Raw genomic sequence first — 19386 nt, 5'->3', positions numbered from 1 at the left:
CATTAGGTTCTGATTTTAGGTTATCAAAGAAGCCCCTATTTAATTTGGCTTCGGGAACCTTGCTATCAGGAAGGGTATGACCTGGCTGATAGACACAATTGTTATGTCTCTATATAGGTTTTTCTCCCATCATCAATCCATTCATCTGCTTTATGGTTTATCAAGAAGTCTTCTGTGAGGTTGGAGAGTGTGAAACCAACACCCCTGGATAAGGTGATAAAAATCAGGCTTTGAACCCATAAGCCAAGTTGTAGAATTAGGACTCATGTCAACTCCACCAAGGCAGATACCCTCTAAAGTTCAGCCAGGGCAGCCATCCAACAAGCCCTCTACCCACCTCCGACTACTACCTCTAAACTGTAAGTACTAATACAGGACCCTCCAAAATGGGGAGTCATAAAGGACTGGAGATATTGGCTGTGAGGATGGGTGAGCACATAGCAGAGACCGAGCATACCAGATGTTGAGTTTGTTACTTCTTTTCGTCTCCACTCCAGTTCAGTTCAGTCTCCCACTTTCATATTTGCTCTACCTGGAATATTTCATTCCACTTCTTCCACCTCCTCTAGAGATTTCCTGGATAAACCAGCCAAATCGATCATTCCTTTTCTGAATTCCATTTGTACTCAGTGGTACTATGCACTTATTACTCCATTAGTCTCCTACTGTTGTTAGTAATAATAACAGTAGTAGTAGTAGTAGTAGTAGTACTAATAGCAGCAACTATTCTTTATTGAGTACATTACTATGTGCCTGACATCACATATTTCACATATTATTTCATATATTCCTTACAGCAATCCTATGAGGTAGGTACTATTTCCCCACCTCACCCCTTCCCTGTTTACACAGGAGGAAACCAAACTAAGGAAAGGTTAAGTAATTGGCCTAAGATCACACAAGTAATACGTAAGTGCAAGTCGGGACTTGAACCCAGAACTGATCCCAGAGATCGTGTATGCAGCCAATACTGCCTTTTATCTCCCCCATACGATACTTGGACTTTTGAGGAGTCTCCTCTGCCTCCACTCCCTGTAGGGCCTAACACAGTGTCAGACACATAAGTTTCCCAGAAAACATGTGCCAGAGCCCAGCCTAGGATACAAGTGGGAAGAGAAGGGAAGAAGGGCAGTGAGTACAAAGAGGCTTCACCTTTCACAGAGCCACATGGGTCCTCTTCCTATGACCCATTTACAAGAGGATCAAGCTGCGGCCTTGACCTCAATCCCAGAAAAATATTTAGAACAGGATGACCTGGTTGTCTTAAAACTATTCCAGACAGCTCTTAAGGAACAGAACCTAGGCCAACCAATGGGAGAGATGAATATTATCCAGTTCCCTGCAGGAAAGGGACCAACTGTGTCAGGGGCACAGCCATGTGGGTCAGCAAATGTTTGTAGCTCTCTGCCACCCAGAAGCTATGTGACTATGGTCAAGAATTTGGGGAGGGGGATGGGAGGAAATAGGAGTATTTTCAAAGAAGGGAGCTTTTTTTTTCTCTTTCTTTTTAAGGCCTCTTTAAGCCTCAGCTTTCTCATCTTCAAAAAATAGGAATTAAGAATACCTACCACTTGCAGTTCTGCTAAGACATAAAATAAGAATGTAATAAAAGTACCTATCACCCAGTGCCTGCATCAGTTTGTCCTCGCTGGAGTTCTGGGCACACAGAGATACAGGACCTGTTTCCTGTCTGCGAGAAGCTCAGTCTGTCTGATAAAGGTCTTCTGATGTAGAGTACTGCTAGCACTCTGTCAACCAGTGATAAAGCTGGCTGGTAGGTTACTCTCACTCTCAGCAGGCCATTTTGTCAGATGAAAATTCTGGTGGAAAAGAAGAATACCGCTGGCAAGAATAGAGGTTGAGGGTTATGTTTTTGCTTCCAATCTCCCATCCACACCTTTGTATTAGAAAACTTGGGAAGGGGACTCTATCAACCACTATCTTTGGAAGTGATGGCATGTAAACTCTGTTTTTTTTTCCTTCAGAACACTCATCACATTTCTCATTTTCTAGTAGTTGTGCTTCTGTTAAATGTCAATCTTCCCTGCTAGACTGTAAGCTCTTGGAGGGCAGTAGCTGTGTGCTGGTTCTTGTTGAAGATCCAGAAGGTAACACAGTGCCTAGAATATACAAGATGCTCATCAGAGACTTACTGAATGAATAAATGAAACAAACAGATGTCTCTATGGTATATGGAAAGACTTGGTTACCTAACCAAAAGCACCTTGAAATATTTGAGCCTTGTTTATGGATAGAGTATCTCTCAAGATTTCCAAGAAACTCATAGCGGTGATTTGTTTCTGGGGAAAAAGACAGTGAAGTAGGAATCATGTTGGAGGGACTCATACATGCTATTTTATTCCTCTCTAATTGTTTTAGTTTTTAAATAACCAATCGAACATAAAATCTGAAGGCAAAACATGCTTACAGTGGTTATCTCTGGGAGAGCAACTTCTAGGGGACTTTTATTTGCTATGTGTCATATACTTGTAATGTTTCAGGTTTAGATCATAAACGTATGTTGCGTTTATGATAGAAAACGACACGATAAAAAGGCAATTTCGCAAAGAATAAAAATATGGTGCCTGACTTTGCTAACCACCTGGAGTATGAGAATGGGATCAGCTAGGAGTTGGAAAAGGTTCAAAAACCCAGAAAGCTCTGTCCAAATGGTATTGGGCAAAAGAAAGTGAAACTACTATTCCTCCCCACAGATAAGCTCTTTCTTCAAGCAACTGGAAAGATTTATTTTAATCCCTGAAACTGCCTCAAACCACTATTATAGCCCAGATATCAAGCCAGCTGGATAACTGGATTTTTTTTTTTTTTTGAAGGGAAGGTGCCTCTCTTTTCTGTGACAGCAATGACAGGGCGGTGACAGTGGGCCTCTTTAACTCCTCAGGCTTTACTGGTCCCATCTTCCAGGCAGGAAAGAGGTACAGAAAAGTTGACCATATCTCCCATCACCTGTCTCAAACAGTCCAAAATCCAGCTGCTTGGCTCAGCTGCTAAAACTCAATGGTTTTAAATGCTGAATGCACGTTAGAATCACCTAGGTAGTTTATTTAAAGTAAAATACTAATTCCTGGGGCCCACCCCTCAAGATCCTGACTCAACTTGTCAGGCCTGTGGCCTGGGCCATACTATTTTAGAATGTTCCAGGTGATGTCAATATATAGCCAGGTTCAAAACCCACACTTTTACCCACTGCTGAATACCCCAGCATTGTAGAGAAAGAGTGCTTGGTCCCTATTTTTGAAACTCTTCTTTCAGCAGTATATTCCTGTGAGGACAGAGCCCCAGAAAGCAGTTTCCAGGCTCTCGGCCTCACGTGGAAAGGTGCTGGCTCAGGTAGTAAATGGCCATCAACTGTGATTGGATGGCCGTCAGCTGTAACCAGTGAGCCATGGGCCACTACTATAACTGCCGTGGCTACACTAGCAGCAAATGGGGGCTGGCAAGAAGATGGTGGCTGAGCGAGCAAGAGTGGGTTGCAGAGAGGCGGATGCCGCCAGCGAGAATATAGTGATATGACTCCCCTACTTATGGCTCCGTGGGTGTTCCTTTTTGGCCTCACCATATCCTGCGTTCTTATGTGGGGACCAGGAACAGAGACCCCGCAGGCTTCCCCACACGATACATGGTGCAGCGAGCAGGGTCTCCTGCATGACAATTCCCCTCAAAAAAAGGCAGGCCAAAGAAGTCTGTAACCAAGACAACAAGCTGGGAGCACAAAGAGATAACAGGTCTCTGTGATTTGAAACCAAAGGAGGCAGAAGAGGAAAAGTAGAGAAGTCTGGCACTGAAAAACAGAGAGGAAACTAGAGAACAAAAGAAGGCAGAGAGAGCGCCTGGGTGTCAGTACATCAAATTCCTGGTTCCATCTTCTAAACTGGGCACTCTGACACAGATGCCCTAAAGATGGAAGGCAACCCTGAACGAGCAAATTAAACCCTTAAATACATGGTTTCTTCCCAATCAAATTTCTGGGGGTTAAAAATGGGAGCGTTTGTTGTTGCTGAAGTTAAAGACCAATTTTTTTTCCTCCAAGTCCTCTCTCACTTCCCACTTCCACCTGACTGTACAGTAAAGAAGAAGAAGAAAAAAAAAGAATAACATGCATGAAATCGGCATGTGCTTGGATTTTTAAAAAGCACTCTCCCTCCGTATGTGCTCTGACCCTGGAGCTTGAGCTCTGTTCCCAACCTGGGAAGCACTGAGATGGATGGATGAAAGGGCTGGGGATGCTGCAAACTGAAGGCCATGGAGTTGGCCTTTTGTCCTTTTTTTTCAGGCAGGGGCTATTCTGGAAGGCAGACATCAAAAGAAAAATTCAGCCTGTGATGAGCTGAAATTGGACAAAATGTGATGAGGCATAAATGGGGGAAAAAAGAAAATAAAAGAGGAAAATGGGCCTTTCATTACCAGAGGGGTTCTTTTCTGAAAACTGCTTCAAATTACAGCACTTTACATATTCACTTCACTCCAGGAAGCTTTGCACTGTATCTAGAATCAAAATGATTTTGCCATATGTGATGAGGAGAAATTGAGGCAGATGCAAATGGTCCAGGATTTGGTGCCTTGGTAGTCACAAGGGAGAGAGGGAAGGAAACACAGGACTTCAAGAACAGCCCATCTGGGCTTATTCTATTTCCCTCAGTCTAGACAGACAGCCAAAAGTTTATTGACAGGGACATTAAAGAAGGGGCATACAAACAAAACTGCGATGGAGCCAACCATAGATAGTTTGAGGGACTATAACAACATGTATTATTGTGGGGACAGAGTCCCAGAGAGCAGTTTCCTGGCTCTCAGCCTCATGGGGAAAGGTGCTGGCTTGGGTAGTAGATGGCCATCAGCTGTGATTAGTTGGCCATCAGCTGTTACCAGTTAGCCATTGGACACTGATAGAACTGCCGTGGCTACGCAGGTTGGTTGGTTAGCAGACAAGCGAACGGGGGATTGCGCATCATGTAACTCCTGTTTCCTGTGTCTCCAACCCAGCCGCCAGCGAGACTATAGTGGTATGACTCCCCTATCTATGGCTCCGGGGGAGTTCCTTTTTGGCCTCACAATATCCTGCGTTCTGGTGCGGGGAGCTGGAACAAAGACCCTGCATTACACAGGGCACAGCGAGCAGTGTTCGGCGGCGGCCAGAATCCCCAAGGGGGTAATGGAGCAGTTTATACTTATGAAAGCTCAGTTCAGCAAGCAGAGTATGGTACCGGCCAAAGCTCTCCGAAGGGCGGTGGAGCAGTTTGTGCATGTGAACACCCAGTCTCAGGAAGCCTGTGAGGACCATATGCCGGAGAGCTGGACCCCCATGGAGGGGTGGGAAAACATGGATGGTACTCCAACCAGCACAGGCCGGAGAAAGCGAAGGTCGTTGCGGCCTTGTGGGCTGGGAAGTGCTTGCTGAGGCAGCCCGGATGCAGGACTTGTAGTCCCAGGAGGAAACGCTTGCTGAGTCCTCCGTGGGAGATGAGAGTTAGGTCAAGGTCGTCCCTCACAGTGGTATGACTCCCTTATCTGTGGTTCCATTGGTGTTGCTTTTTGGCCTCACCATATCCTGCGTTCTGGTGTGGGGTGTGGGACCAGAGACCCTGCATTACAATAATCTTTTTTTTTTTTTTTTTAATTTATTGGGGTGACAATTGTTAGTAAAATTACATGGATTTCAGCTGTACAATTCTGTATTACATCATCTGTAAATCCCATTGTGTGTTCACCACCCAGAGTCAGTTTTCCTTCCATCACCATATATTTGGCTCCCTTACCCTCATCTCCCACCCCCCCACCCCCCTAACCCTCTGGTAACCATTCAACTATTGTCTGTGTCTATGAGTTTTTGTTTCTCATTTGTTTGTCTTGTTCTTTTCTTCTTTTGGGTTTATATACCACACATCAGTGAAATCACATGGTTCTCTGCTTTTTCTGTCAGACTTATTTCACTCAGCATTACACTCTCAAGATCCATCCATGCTGTCACAAATGTTCCTATATCATCTTTTCTTACTGCCGAATAGTATTCCATTGTGTATATATACCACAACTTCTTTATCCATTCATCTATCGAAGGACATTTTGGTTGTTATCATGTCTTGGCCACCGTAAAAAAGCTGCAATGAACATTGGAGCACACGTGTCCTTATGGATAAATGTTTTCAGATTTTTTGGGAAGATACCCAGGAGAGGGATTGCTGGGTCATATGGCAATTCTATTCGTAATTTTTTGAGGAACCCCCACACTGCCTTCCATAACGGCTGCACCAGTCTGCATTCCCACCAACAGTGTATGAGGGTTCCTTTTTCTCCACAGCCTCTCCAACACTTGTTACTATTTGTCTTGTTGATGATAGCCATTCTGACTGGGGTGACGGGATGTCTCATTGTGGTTTTCATTTGCATTTCTCTGATGATTAGGGATGTTGAGCATTTTTTCATATGTCTATTTGCAATTTGAATGTCCTCTTTGGAGAAATGTCTCTTCAACTCCTCTGCCAATTTTTCAATTGGGTTGTTTTTTTGTTGTTGAGTTGCATGAGTTCCTTGTATATTCCGGATACTAGCACCTTATCGGAGACACTGTTTGCAAAAATCTTCTCCCAATCAGTTGGTGGCCTCTTTATTTTGTCGATGGTTTCTTTTGCTGTGCAGAAGCTTTTAAGTTTCATATAGTCCCATTCATTTATTTCAGCTTTTACTTCCATTGCCTTTGGAGTCAAGTTCATAAAATGCTCTTTGAACCCAACGTCCATAAGTTTAGTACCTATGTTTTCTTCTATGCAGCTTATTGTGTCAGGTCTTATGCTTAGGTCTTTGATCCATTTTGAATTAACTTTGGTACATGGTGACAGATAGCAGTCCAGTTTCATTCTTTTGCACGTGGCTATCCAATTCTCCCAGCACCATTTATTGAAGAGGCTGTCTTTGCTCCATTGTATGTTTTTAGCTTCTTTGTCAAAAATTATCTGTCCATATTTATGTGGTATTATTTCTGGGTTCTCAATTCTATTCCATTGGTCTATGTGTCTGTTTTTCTGCAAATACCATGCTGTTTGGATTATTTTCGCCCTGTAGTACAAGCTAAAGTCAGGGAGTGTGATACTTCCAGTATTGTTCTTTTTTCTTAAGATTGCATTGGCTATTCGGGGTCTTTTGTGGTTCCAAACAAATCTGATGATTTTTTGTTCTATTTCTTTAAAATATGCCATTGAGATTTTGATGGGGATTGCATTGAATCTGTATATTGCTTTGGGTAATATGGCCATTTTAACTATGTTCATTTTTCCAATCCATGAGCACGGAGTGTCTTTCCATTTCTTTGTGTCTTCTTCAATTTCTTTCAAAAATGTCTTATAATTTTCAGTATATAGGTCTTTCACATCCTTCGTTAACTTTATTCCTAGGAATTTTATTATTTTTGCTGCAATTGCAAAAGGAACTGTTTTTTGTACTTTTCTGAGATTTCATTGTTAGTATACAGGCAAGCAATGGACTTCTGTACGTTGATTTTGTAGCCACCAACTTTACTGTATTTGTTGATTGTTTCTAATAGCTTTTTAGTGGAGTCTTTAGGGTTTTCTATATATAGAATCATGTCATCTGCAAAGAGTGATAATTTAACTTCTTCATTCCCAATTTAGATGCCTTTTATTTCTTTCTCTTGCCTGATTGCTCTGGCAAGGACTTCCAATACTATGTTGAAAAGCAGAGGTGATAGGGGACAGCCCTGTCGTGTTCCTGAACGTAGAGCAAAGGGCTTCAGTTTTTCACCATTAATTATGAGATTAGCAGAGGGCTTGTCATATATGGCCTTTATTATGTTAAGGTATGTTCCTTCTATACCTATTTTATTAGGTGTTTTAATCATAAATATTGTATCTTGTCAAATGCTTTTTCTGCATCAATTGATATAATCATATGATTTTTGTCCTTTGTTTTGTTTATGTGATGTATCACATTGATGGATTTGCGGACGTTGAACCACCCTTCTGCCCCGGGGATGAACCCCACTTGGTCGTGATGAATAATCTTTTTAATGCATTGTTGTATTCGATTTGCTAGAATTTTATTTAGGATTTTTGCATCCGTATTCATCAGAGATATTGGTCTGTAGTTTTCTTTTTTTGTGTTGTCCTTACCAGGTTTTGGTATCAGGGTAATGTTGGCCTCATAAATGAGTTAGGGAGTACTGTCTCTTCTTCAATTTCTTGGAAGAGTTTGAGTAGGATTGGTATGAGATCTTCTTTGAAGGTTTGGTAGAATTCACTAGTGAAGCCATCTGGTCCCAGACTTTTGCTTTTGGGAAGGTTTTGGGTGACTGATTCAATTTCGTTACTGGTGATCGGTCTGTTTAGATTTTCCAGTTCTTCATGGTTCAGCCTTGGAAGGCTATATGTTTCTAAGAACTTGTCCATTTCTTCTAGGTTATTGAATTTGGTGGCATATACTCCTTCATAGTATTCATGGGTGATCCTTTGTATTTCTGTGGTGTCCGTGATAATTTCCCCTTTTTCGTTTCTGATTTTGTTAATTAGTGTCTTGTCTCTTTTTATCTTAGTGAGTCTAGCCAAGGGTTTGTCAATTTAGTTAATCTTTTCAAAGAACCAGCTCTTTGTCACATTAATTTTTTCTATTGTCTTTTTGTTCTCTATTTCATTTAGTTCTGCTCTAATTTTTGTTATTGCCTTTCTTCTGCTGACCTTGGGTTTAACTTGTTCTTCTTTTTCTAGTTCTTTAAGGTGTAACATGAGGTTATTTATTTGGGAGTTTTCTTGTTTCTTGAGATAGGCCTCTAATGAGATAAATTTCCCTCTTAAAACTGCTTTCGCTGCATCCCAAAAATTTTGGTAAGATGTATTTTCATTGTCATTTGTTTCTATGTATCTTTTGATCTCTCCTCTAACTTCTTCTTTGACCCAGTCTTTCTTTAAAAGTATGTTGTTTAATCTCCATATATTTGTGATTTTCCCGCTTTCTTTTTGCAGTTGATATCTAATTTCAAAGCCTTGTGATCAGAGAATATGCTTGGTATGATTTCAAACTTCTTAAATTTGCTGAGACTGATTTTATGTCCCAGTATATGTTCTAGCCTTGAGAATGTTCCGTGTACACTAGAAAAGAATGTATAGTCTGATGTTTTAGGATGAAGTGCTCTATAAATGTCAATTATGTACATTTCATCTAATGTGTCATTTAGGGTTGCTATTTCGTTGTTTATTTTCTGTTGGGATGATCTATCCATAGCTGTCAATGATGTATTTAAGTCCCCAAGTATGACTGTGTTTTGGTTAATTTCTCCCTTTAGTTCTGTTAGCAGTTGCTTGGTATATTTCGGTGCTCCCTGATTGGGGGCATAAATATTGATGACTGTTATGTCTTCTTGTTGTACAGTCCCCTTCACCATTATGAAATGTCCATCTTTGTCTCTTGGTATCTTTTTCACCTTGAAGTCTGTTTTGTCCGATATCATTATGGCTACACCTGATTTTCTCTGGGTACCATTTGCTTGGAGTGTCAATTTCCACCCTTTCACTTGGAGTCTATGCTTGTCCTTGTAGCTGAGATGTGTCTCTTGGAGACAGCATATGGTTGGGATTAGTTTTTTGATCCAATCTGCTACTATGTCCCTTTTTATTGGTGAGTTCAGTCCATTTACATTTAGGGTGATTATTGATATGTGAGGATTTTCTTTCATTCTATCTTTAGTTTTCTGGTAAGGCTGTGTCTCCATTGTTTCTTTGCCTTTTTGTTGTTGTCTATTATTTCTGTGTGGTGGTATTCTATGATGTTTCCCTCTGTTTCTTCTTTTATTACAGTATATATTTCAGTTCTGGATTTTTTTTGAGTGGCTACCCTTAAGTTTATGTAAAAGAAAGTTTGATATTAGGTTATTCCATTTTCTTCAGCACGCTTACTTTCTCCATTCCCGTATTCCGGTTCAGGCCTTTACTCTCCCCCTTTTTGAGTTTTGGTTACCACAAATTGTCCCTCTTGATGGTAGTCGAATAGCCTCATTTAGAATTTCTTGTATTGCAGGTCGTGTATTAGAAAATTCCCTCAGCTTCTGTATGTCTGGAAAGGTCTTTATTCCTCTTTCATATCTAAAGGATATCTTTGCTGGATATATTATTCTTGGCTCATGATTTCTCTCTTTCAACAGTTTGAATATTTGGTTCCACTCCCTCCTGGCTTGTAGAGTTTCTGCTGAAAAATCTGATGATAATCTAATGGGCTTTCCTTTATAAGTTACCGTCTTGTTTTCCCTGGCTGCCTTGAGGATTCTTTCTTTGTCGTTGATTTTAGACAGCTTCAATACAATGTGCCTTGGAGAAAACCTGTTAGGATTGAGGTAATTAGGTGTTCTATTTGCTTCTTGGATTCGACGGTCCAGTTCTGTCCACAAGTTTGGGAAGTTCTCATCAACAATTTGTTTGAATATATTCTCTGTTCCCTTCTCTCTTTCTTCTCCTTCTGGTCTGCCAATTATTCTTATATTGCTCTTTCTGATGGAGTCAGAAAGTTCTTGTAGAGTTCTTTCATTTCTTTTACGTGTCAAGTCTCTTTCTTCTTCTATCTGCATCATTTCCATGTTTCTATCTTCGATGTCACTGATTCTTTCCTCCATCTGGTCAACTCTACTACCTAAGCTGGTTATTTCATTCTTAATTTCTTCTATTGAGTTCTTAATCTCCAGAAATTCTGTTTGGTTCTTTTTTAAAATTTCAATCTCTTTCGTAAAATGCTCATGCTGTTCTTTGATTGAGTTTCTGAGTTCATTTAACTGCCTATCTGTGTTTTCTTGCATCTCGTTGAGTTTTTTCAGAACTGCAATCTTGAAGTCTCTGTCATTTAAGTCACATATTTCTGTATCTTTCAGTGCCTTCTCTGGAGATTTTTCACTTTCTTTCTGAGCTATCTTGTTGCCTTGGTTATTCATGGCAATTACTGGTTTACTATTTCTCTTCGTAAACATCTACAGGAGTGGCTTCTTCAACAGGTTGATAGGAAGCGCTCTTTCTTTTGTTTTCCAGTACTTGTTGGTAGAATGTTTTATTTTTTCTCCAACTGCAGCTTAATTTTCTTCTCCCACACGGTAGTGCTACATTTTCTCTGCACTATTCCAGCTTCTCACACAATGGGGGGATTCCCTGGGAGACGGGCTTCTCCTCTGTTAATAGTTCGTCTAGGTCACAGGGCGCAGTGTCCCGGTGGGTATGCAGAGAGCTTTTGATGTTCCAAAGCTCTACCAGCTCCAGATTCAGAGCCCGTGTGTTTCAGCAGTTCTGTTTACTCCTGCAGGGATCCTCCCAGATAGGTGGGGCCACGGGCGGGGTGAGTTGTGAGAGGTGGCCCAGAGCAATGGCGGCAACCACCACCACAGCCGGTCCTGCTTCCACAGCTCCCTCCCCTTTGCCGGAACTAGTTGGGCTGTGCATTTGTGTCTGTGCTCCACAGTTCTCAGAACAGCAAATATTCTGTTCTTTTGATCTGACATGGCTACTGTTCTGCTTCTAGCACCAGGCAGGTGGGGGCGGGGCGAGCTCTGGGAGGGTCTGGAGGGGGCGGCTAGTCTCAGTGCCTAAGGCTTCTGTTCTCTGCTCGGCAGTGAGGGCTTAAACCACCGTTTTCAGCCTTCTTCCCTCAGTCTTTTCTCTGAGGTCTCTGCCGTGAGGTTTGGGTTCAGCCGTGTTATATGCTGCCCCCTCAGCCCTGTGGGCCATAAGCGGAGCCCTAGCAGTCCGAGTTCTTCCCTTTCCCGCAGCTGCAGTAGTTCCGGGAAGCAGCAAGCTTGGAGCACTGAGCTAGGCCTGCGTCCTGTGCCCGGGCATCTCCGTCTCCGACCTTCTCCCTTCCCGCCTCCCCCGCTCGCGCGAATCTCCCACCTGTAGGTGATTTCGGTAGTGGGCCTCTTCGTCTTGCCTGTCTGCTGTGCAGGGAGTCCTTTGTGGAGTTTTTGTTGTTCGATTCATTGTAAATTCCAGGGGAGCTTTACAGAGGCTCACCTCACGCTGCCATTTTTCCTCCGTTCCACAATCTTTTCTTAAAGGAACTCAATGAATGGTTGTCATGCGGGGCAGCCTGCGGGGTCTGTGGTCCCGCTCCCCATATAAGAACACAGGACATGGTGTGGCCAAAAAGGAACACCCACGGATCCATAGGTAGGTGAGTCATACCACTATAGTCTCACTGGTGGCTGGAGTCACACGACCTGCAACCTGCTGTCTGTTTCTCTGCCTGCCAACCAACCAACTGACTCTCGACTGGACTCTCGACTGGACTCTCGACTGGACTCCCGACTCTTCAATCAGCGCAGCCTTGGCAGCTATATCAGGGGCTAACTGGCAAACTGGTAACAGCTGATGGTCAATTAGCCACACCTGACGGCCATATACTCCCCGAGCCATCACCTCTCCATGTGAGGCCGAGAGCCTGGAAACTGATCTCTGGGACGCTGTCCCCACAATGGTGTTTTCCTTTATTATTCAGTACGATATTGGCCCACCCATCTCTGAGAACTTTGGGTGGCCTGGTCGAAGGACGTTTGGCTCTCCTAAGGCTTTGAGGTTGGCTTTTAGGCTTATGATCTTTTTAATTAGCCCCCTGCCAGTTGTTTCCTTCACCACAGGGAGAAATCACCAGCCTGAAGTGGGCCTCCTGGAGTGTGTTCTACTGGAATGCAGGTGGGAAAATGAGCTATGCCATCCTCTCCAGCCAGCCACATTCCTTCCACAAGCTCCAAATCTGCGTCACAGACTTACACCTGCAAAAGCACTACTTTCCCTTCCCCTCCAGGGCCTTACAAATCTTTCTCCTAAATGCCTTTGAACTTTACTTAGGTGACCCCATACGTTATGTCCGTAATTCAGTCCTATGGCAGATTCTACTCTGAGCAGAAGAGACCCACAGGAGTCAAAACAAGAAGTGCAAATAACATTAAGCAACAGGTATTTAAGATAACATGCAGTTTTTAATAGCTGAGGCAGGGTCCCAAAACCAAATGGCCTAAGGCTCCTCCTAGCTCTTTAGGAACTACATAAAATAATAATAACAACAACATCACTTATCAAACCACATGCTTACCAATGAAGTGCTCAATGGTATATAAAAAAAAAATCATACCAGCAGAGTGATTTCAGCAAATTGCATAATCAAAAAATACCCACTGAGCATTCAGTCATGTTCTACACTCTCTACAGAGGTGGAATCCTAGAATAATGAAAAGCCATCTGTTATGTTTCAATTCTGTAAGCAGTGCCTTGGGTAAGCTGTACTTCCTTTGCTCTCCTCCAGGCCCAGCATTAATGACCCAAACCTAAATTACACTGTGCACTTTCTGCATTAATTCACTCTCCTGTTTCCCCCAATCCATCACCAGTAGTGACCCGGATCAAGTGATTTGAGATTGCCTCAAATATCCACAGAAAGATAAGCTGTTTCAATGCATGCAGACTTTATTATTAAATGTATACCTCTGGAAGAAAATACAATGGCCTGCAAGTCAGAAGCCTAGAATCTAATCCCAGAACAGCTGCTAACTAAAGTATGGACTTGGACAAGAAAACTTTCCCTCTGTAAATGTTGGCGCCCACATCTGTAAAAGAGGGTTGGACCAGATTCATGCTTTTCATCACGGTTTAGCAGCCCAGGGGTATGTCTCATCAGGTGAGAGAGGTGAGGCAAGTGATTTATTATGAATGATAAAGTACAGAAGTTTACAAATTATCTACATATACAAGTATATTCATTTGTACATTATCCCTCTGACAATCCACTCTTTCTCACTTGCATTCCTATATACTTTTTTGAGTTGAAGAGCAAAATTGAGTTATAGATAACAGTGCTTGGGAATTGTGTATAACCCCTAAATTATCTCCCTATAGATACAACCCTCAGCCTAGTCTGAGCATGCAAAGACCATCCATCATGTGTCTAGCAGCTATAAAAAAGTTGAGAACCCCTGGAACAGATCATTCATTCACTTGCTATATAGTTATTAAGAAGCTACTACCCACTGGACACTATGTGAAGTGCTGGGGATACCACAGTGAGTAACACAGAGACATGGTCCTTGCTTTTGTGCAGTATGCAGTCTGGCAGGAAGGAAGAGAAATGACATAAAACATGCAAATCACACTATAATAAAAAGTGATCAGTTTTGAAAGCTTGTAACAGAGCCAGCAATTGGTCAGTAGGCGGGGGGAGGTTTCAGGCAGAGGGAAGAGCATGCATGAGTGAAGGCTTCAGTGGCCCAGAGGTTATAAAGACACGTTCAGGGAACTCAGAGTCGCTCCTTTAGCCTGGATAATGTAGAGTACCCAGGGAAACGTGGTAAGAGATGATGCTGGAGAGCTGAGCAGAAGTGAGATCACTAAGCAAGCCCTAGGAAGCCATGTGCAGGAGTTTGAATTATTCCCTCCAACAATAAATCCCTATGATTCTGATCAGAGAGTAAAGGTGGGATGCATGCCTAAGTTCACAGGTCTAAAATCCCCCTTTTCCCCCTTAAATACACTGTTAGGAATCGTGCTAGGGGCTGGGGGACTCTAGTTTCACTCAACTTCAGATTAAATACTCCTGGGCTTTGCCAGCTGATCTGGGAACCTGGTCCCCAAGAATATTGTGTCCATGGGAAAATGCAATCTGAATTTTAAACAGACTTCCAAAGAAACATTCGGGGGTAAAAAAAAAACCATTCAACAGTTGTTAGGGAATGCCTGGCAAGCAATGAAACACAGGACCTTGCTTTATTCCATAGAGCCAGTGTTTGAAAAATAGACTGAACACTATAACCACTGTCTTAAAATAAACACAACATCCTCATTTTGATTAGTAGGGTTATATGAAAGTACCACCATTGAGTGGCATCATGTAGTGCCCATTTAAATATTTAAATTACCTCAAAAGCCCAAATACATTGGAGATGACTGCTTATTTTCACTCTAAATAAAGAGAATGCAGAAATGGAGAAAAGGGTGGTCTCTTTAGAAGGGAACATGAATGCAAACCAAGTCTATAACTAACACACAATCTTCTTGTGTCCCTGCCCCAACAACTCTCAATTACCCAGGCAATAAGTAATTCAAAAAATACATAAATGCCAAGTGCCATCTAATTTCCCATGGTGGCATCTCCATTTTCCTTCATTTTTCAATAGAGAACCCCTATCTGTTTGTACTCAGAAAAACACCCTCTGACACCTCGAATGCCCCACTTTCCCCACCCACTCACTTGGTCTACTAATAGTGAGGGAAATGAAAGTGTTGGTAATTTCCCAGAACTACCCTCCAAATCCCGTCAAGTCATTTTACAGAGTAGTCATTCTCAAAGTTGAGTGTGCATAAATATCACCCAGAGAGTGGTGGGTTAAAATTCATATTCCAAGGTCAATTCCCCTTCCCCATATGTGGACTCAATAGGTCTGAGCTAGGGCCCAGGAATCAGCAGTTTTAATAAGCAATCAAGGTGACTGCTGCAAGTGGCTCAAGAATCAAACTTTGAGAAACTTTGTAGATATTTCAGCGAGGTGAGTCCCAAGTCCTGAACTGAGAATAATAGTTGCCAGTCAGAAAGCTGGGTGGCTCTGATACGTGACACTGGCAGAGGGTAAAATAAATGAGAAAAACACAGTATCCTAGTCAATTTTCCCCCAACTATACAGTAGTACCTCGGTTTTCGAACGTCTCAGTTGACGAACATTTCAGTTTACGTACGCCATAAACCTGGAAGTAAATGCTTTGGTTTTTGAACACGTCTCAGAAGTCAAACATGTCACGTGGCTTCGCTGAGTGCAAGATCCTGAGACCTAGCCGTTGGCTGCTTTCGAACGTTTCAGAACTTGAACAGTCTTCCGGAATGGATTACGTTAGAAAACTGAGGTACCACTGTATTTCAGTTTTTAAAAATTCCATATTTTTACTTTAATTAGGCAGAAGGCATTGCCTTTCCAATCTCCTAATGACACCAGTAAAGGAACTCAATAGGGACCATTTAGAAGGAAGGTATAAACATGGGAAAAGAAACAATGTTAATTTGCTTGGCCCTGCCCCAACTTTTTTCAGCCTCCTTACCACTCCTGCTAGTTGGTTTCCATTTCTGGAACTCAGTGCTACTGTGACAGGCAAGAGAGGCAAAGGTGAGGCAGTCTTCTGTTATTCACAGTAATGCTTTCCTGTATACATAAATAATCGAGTTGGCTGGAAAGAGGAATAAATGAAAGGCAAATATTCTACTGAGAGATTAAATAGGATAAAGGCAGCCCCCTGTTGGTTGAGAGCTATGAGGTGATAAATGAACAGTCAAGATCTCTGCCTCTTTTCATTCTCACTGTTTCCCAGGAACACAGATTTAAAGTCCATAACATCAGCACTGAGCTTGAGAGAAATGATCAGGTATCTGTGTTTTTCCACTGTTCCTAACACCAAACAGTCTTTAGCACTTACTGTTAACCCTAAATGTTGACCAACTGTTGTCAATTCAGCCCAAAAGTCTAAAATTGTAAAGGTAGGGGCTAGATCTGGTCTGACAATTCATTTTATTGTCATGAGAACATTTAACATGAGATCTACACTCTTAACAAAATTTTAAGTGTACAATACAGTATTGTTAACTATAGGCACATGTTTTACAGCAGATATCTAGAACTAATTCATCTTGTATAATTGAAACTTTATGGCCATTGATTAGCAATTTGCCAGCCCCTGGTAAGCCCTCCCTCCCAGCCCTTAGTAACTGCCGTTCTGCTTTCTGAGTTTGGCTATATAAATACCTCATATCAATTGAATCATGCAGTATTTGTCCTCTCTGACTGGCTTATTTCACTTAGCATATCATCAAGGTTCATGTACATCATAGCTTATGACAGGATTTCCTCCTTTTTAAGGCTGAATAATATTCCATTGCATGTATATGTTTTCTTTATCCATCCATCCACTGATGGACATTTAGGTTGTTTCTACATCTTGGCTATTATGAATAATGCTGCAATGAACTTTGGGGTGCTAATATCTCTTTGAGACCCTAATTTCAGTTCTTTTGGATAAATACCCAAAACTGGGATTGCTGGATCATATGGTAGTTCTATTTTTACTATTTTGAGGAATCTCCACACTGTTTTACACAGCAAGTATACCATTTTGCATTCCCATCAACAATATACCAAAGTTCCAACTTCTCTACATCCTCAGCAACATTTATCCTTTTTTGGCAATTATAAAAAAAAAAAAAAAAAAAGACAGCAAGTGTTCATCAGTTTTTATTGAAAGAAAACAGAGTCCTACTCAAGTTGGCTCAAGAAAAGGGAGGTTTGTGGTAAGAAAACAGGTATCCCATGAGAATCCTAGTGCAGGATAAAGTTCAGCCTCAGGAGAAATGGAAGGTAGTTTGAGGTTCAAGGTGGGTGTGGGGAATAGCTCATCTGACTCTCAGGGCACCTCTATTCCTCTCTTAACTAGCTTCCTCTGTTTACACTCATGGTTCTGTCTCCTCATAACACCACCTTGGACATGGCTTGACGTGAATGCTCCTCTCCCCGTCATCTTTTGGTTCTTGTCCCTGCTGCAAATGGCCTTAGTGTCTCAGCTTCCCAATTCTAATTTCCTAGGAGAGGAATACAAATGACACAGCTCATCTTGTCAAGCCCACATTGATGGCTATGTGATATAGATGGGCTGTTTTGAGGACAGGTGGCCACTTTTTGTCCAATCAACCTACGCCAGGGAGGCAGGGTCTCTGGCATAGTTCATGTCCGCTGCCTCCCAGCACAGCTGGTATGGAGCAGTTTGCCTTCGAAGGAGATGTGGACCAGAAGACACAGTGAAATACACGGTGTATGTATAAGTCTGAGGCTTAACATGTAACTTGAAAGAGAATGATACGTCCATTCATGAGCTTCAAACACCCATATTCTTACCTTCTTAATTAAGATAAAAAATAGCATTTGACCACAACCCAAACCTCTTAGCCCTCCACCCCTACTAAACTGACTTATTTAATCTGGTAAAAGTGCAAATATGTTGTATTACAAGGGAACACACCATAGTGCCAACTCCCTGAGGTAAAGAGGAAAGAAGAGAGCAGGAGATAGACAAATCCTGATAAACTGACAGCACTGGCCTTTAGCCCATCTCTCGGCAGGCAGTCAGTCAGTTTGCTTTACACCCTATGATCATTTTATCTTCTAAGTGTCTCCAGGTGCCATGTGAGGTCAGTGTTCAATATCAACTAGTAAAACAAGGCAAGCAGCATTGCAAACTGACAGATGGCAATTTGGAGCTTATCATTCTTGGATTATTTTATTCCCTGGAGTGATACATGCAGGAGAGTAAAGCATGCTGTTTTGACAGCCACATAATAATGGCTGTCACACTTGTAATACTTTTTTGTTTTTTTAATTTTTATTGGGGAATATTGGGGAACGGTGCGATTTTCCATGACTTATCAGCTCCAAGTCAAGTCATTGTTTTGAATCTAGCTGTGGAGGGCGCACCTCACTGGCTCATGTGGGAATCGAACCCGTGACGTTGGTGTTATGAGCACCATGCTCTAACCAACTGAGCCAACCAGCCACCCCACTTGTAATACTCCTTGACTAAACCTTCCCCTAGATAACCTTCCTTTTGCCTATCAATTCCGAGTTGCAACAACAATAAATGCCACACCTAATACAGTTAATAGGAGGTTTGCTAGTGACAAGTGCCTTGACAGAGGAGGAAACAAAGAAATACTACAAACCATTAAGAACCTGGGGGTGGCCAGCTCACAAAGTGAGTAATAGATGAAGAGAAAATAAAAGGTTGGGCTCCCTTGAAAATAATGTTTCTCAAACTCAGAGCAGGGCTTACAGGAGTTGAAGAAAGAGACTCCAAACAGAGTTTGTAAAGCCCTAAAGAAATGTGAAAGAAATTGACAGGTAGTCTTTTCTCGCAATTATCCCTAAGTAGCTTAGTTTAAGAGTTTTCTTATAACTCTTAACAACAATAACTGGTTTTTATCTTATCATTCCAGGTAAGTAAGTTATGTTAGCTCTGAAGGGGGGAGCAGACAGAATGGTTCTCCATTTTGGTACCCAATAATGCTTATCAACCTTTATGTCCCACGTGCCACCTATCATCTCTTCCTCAAAATAGCCCTTCAAAACCCCTTACACTTCCTGCACACGAGGAATATTATGTAGCTGTTAAAAAGGAATGAAGTAGTGCTATATGCACTGGCATCCAATTACACTGTCAAATGAAAAAAGGTTCAGATTATAAGGAATCATCCCATTTTTTAAAAATGTGTAAAAAACAAGAACTGAAAGAATAAATACTAGCTGTTAATAAGGATTATCTCTGGTGGATGGTATTATGGGGTATTTTCACTTTCTATTTTTGCCATTTCTGA

The 19386-nt window shown here is 41.9% G+C and overlaps 1 protein-coding gene and 1 non-coding gene across 15 annotated transcripts in view; both read right to left on the bottom strand.

Annotated features, from left to right (window-relative positions):
• Positions 1–19386, bottom strand: part of TMEM164 (transmembrane protein 164) — a 201627-nt gene that overhangs the window by 141037 nt on the left and 41204 nt on the right. The window lies entirely within an intron of this gene.
• TRNAM-CAU (transfer RNA methionine (anticodon CAU)) lies at positions 18496–18569 on the bottom strand. Its single transcript has one exon. It is a non-coding gene; the product is annotated as a tRNA-Met (tRNA).

Source organism: Rhinolophus sinicus, chromosome 18 (genome assembly GCF_057876585.1).
Source record: "Rhinolophus sinicus isolate RSI-liver-muscle chromosome 18, RSI-T2T, whole genome shotgun sequence".
NCBI lineage: Eukaryota > Metazoa > Chordata > Mammalia > Chiroptera > Rhinolophidae > Rhinolophus > Rhinolophus sinicus.
The sequence above is the reverse complement of the archived record's forward strand: the minus strand, read 5'-3'. Positions and strand labels throughout refer to the sequence as shown.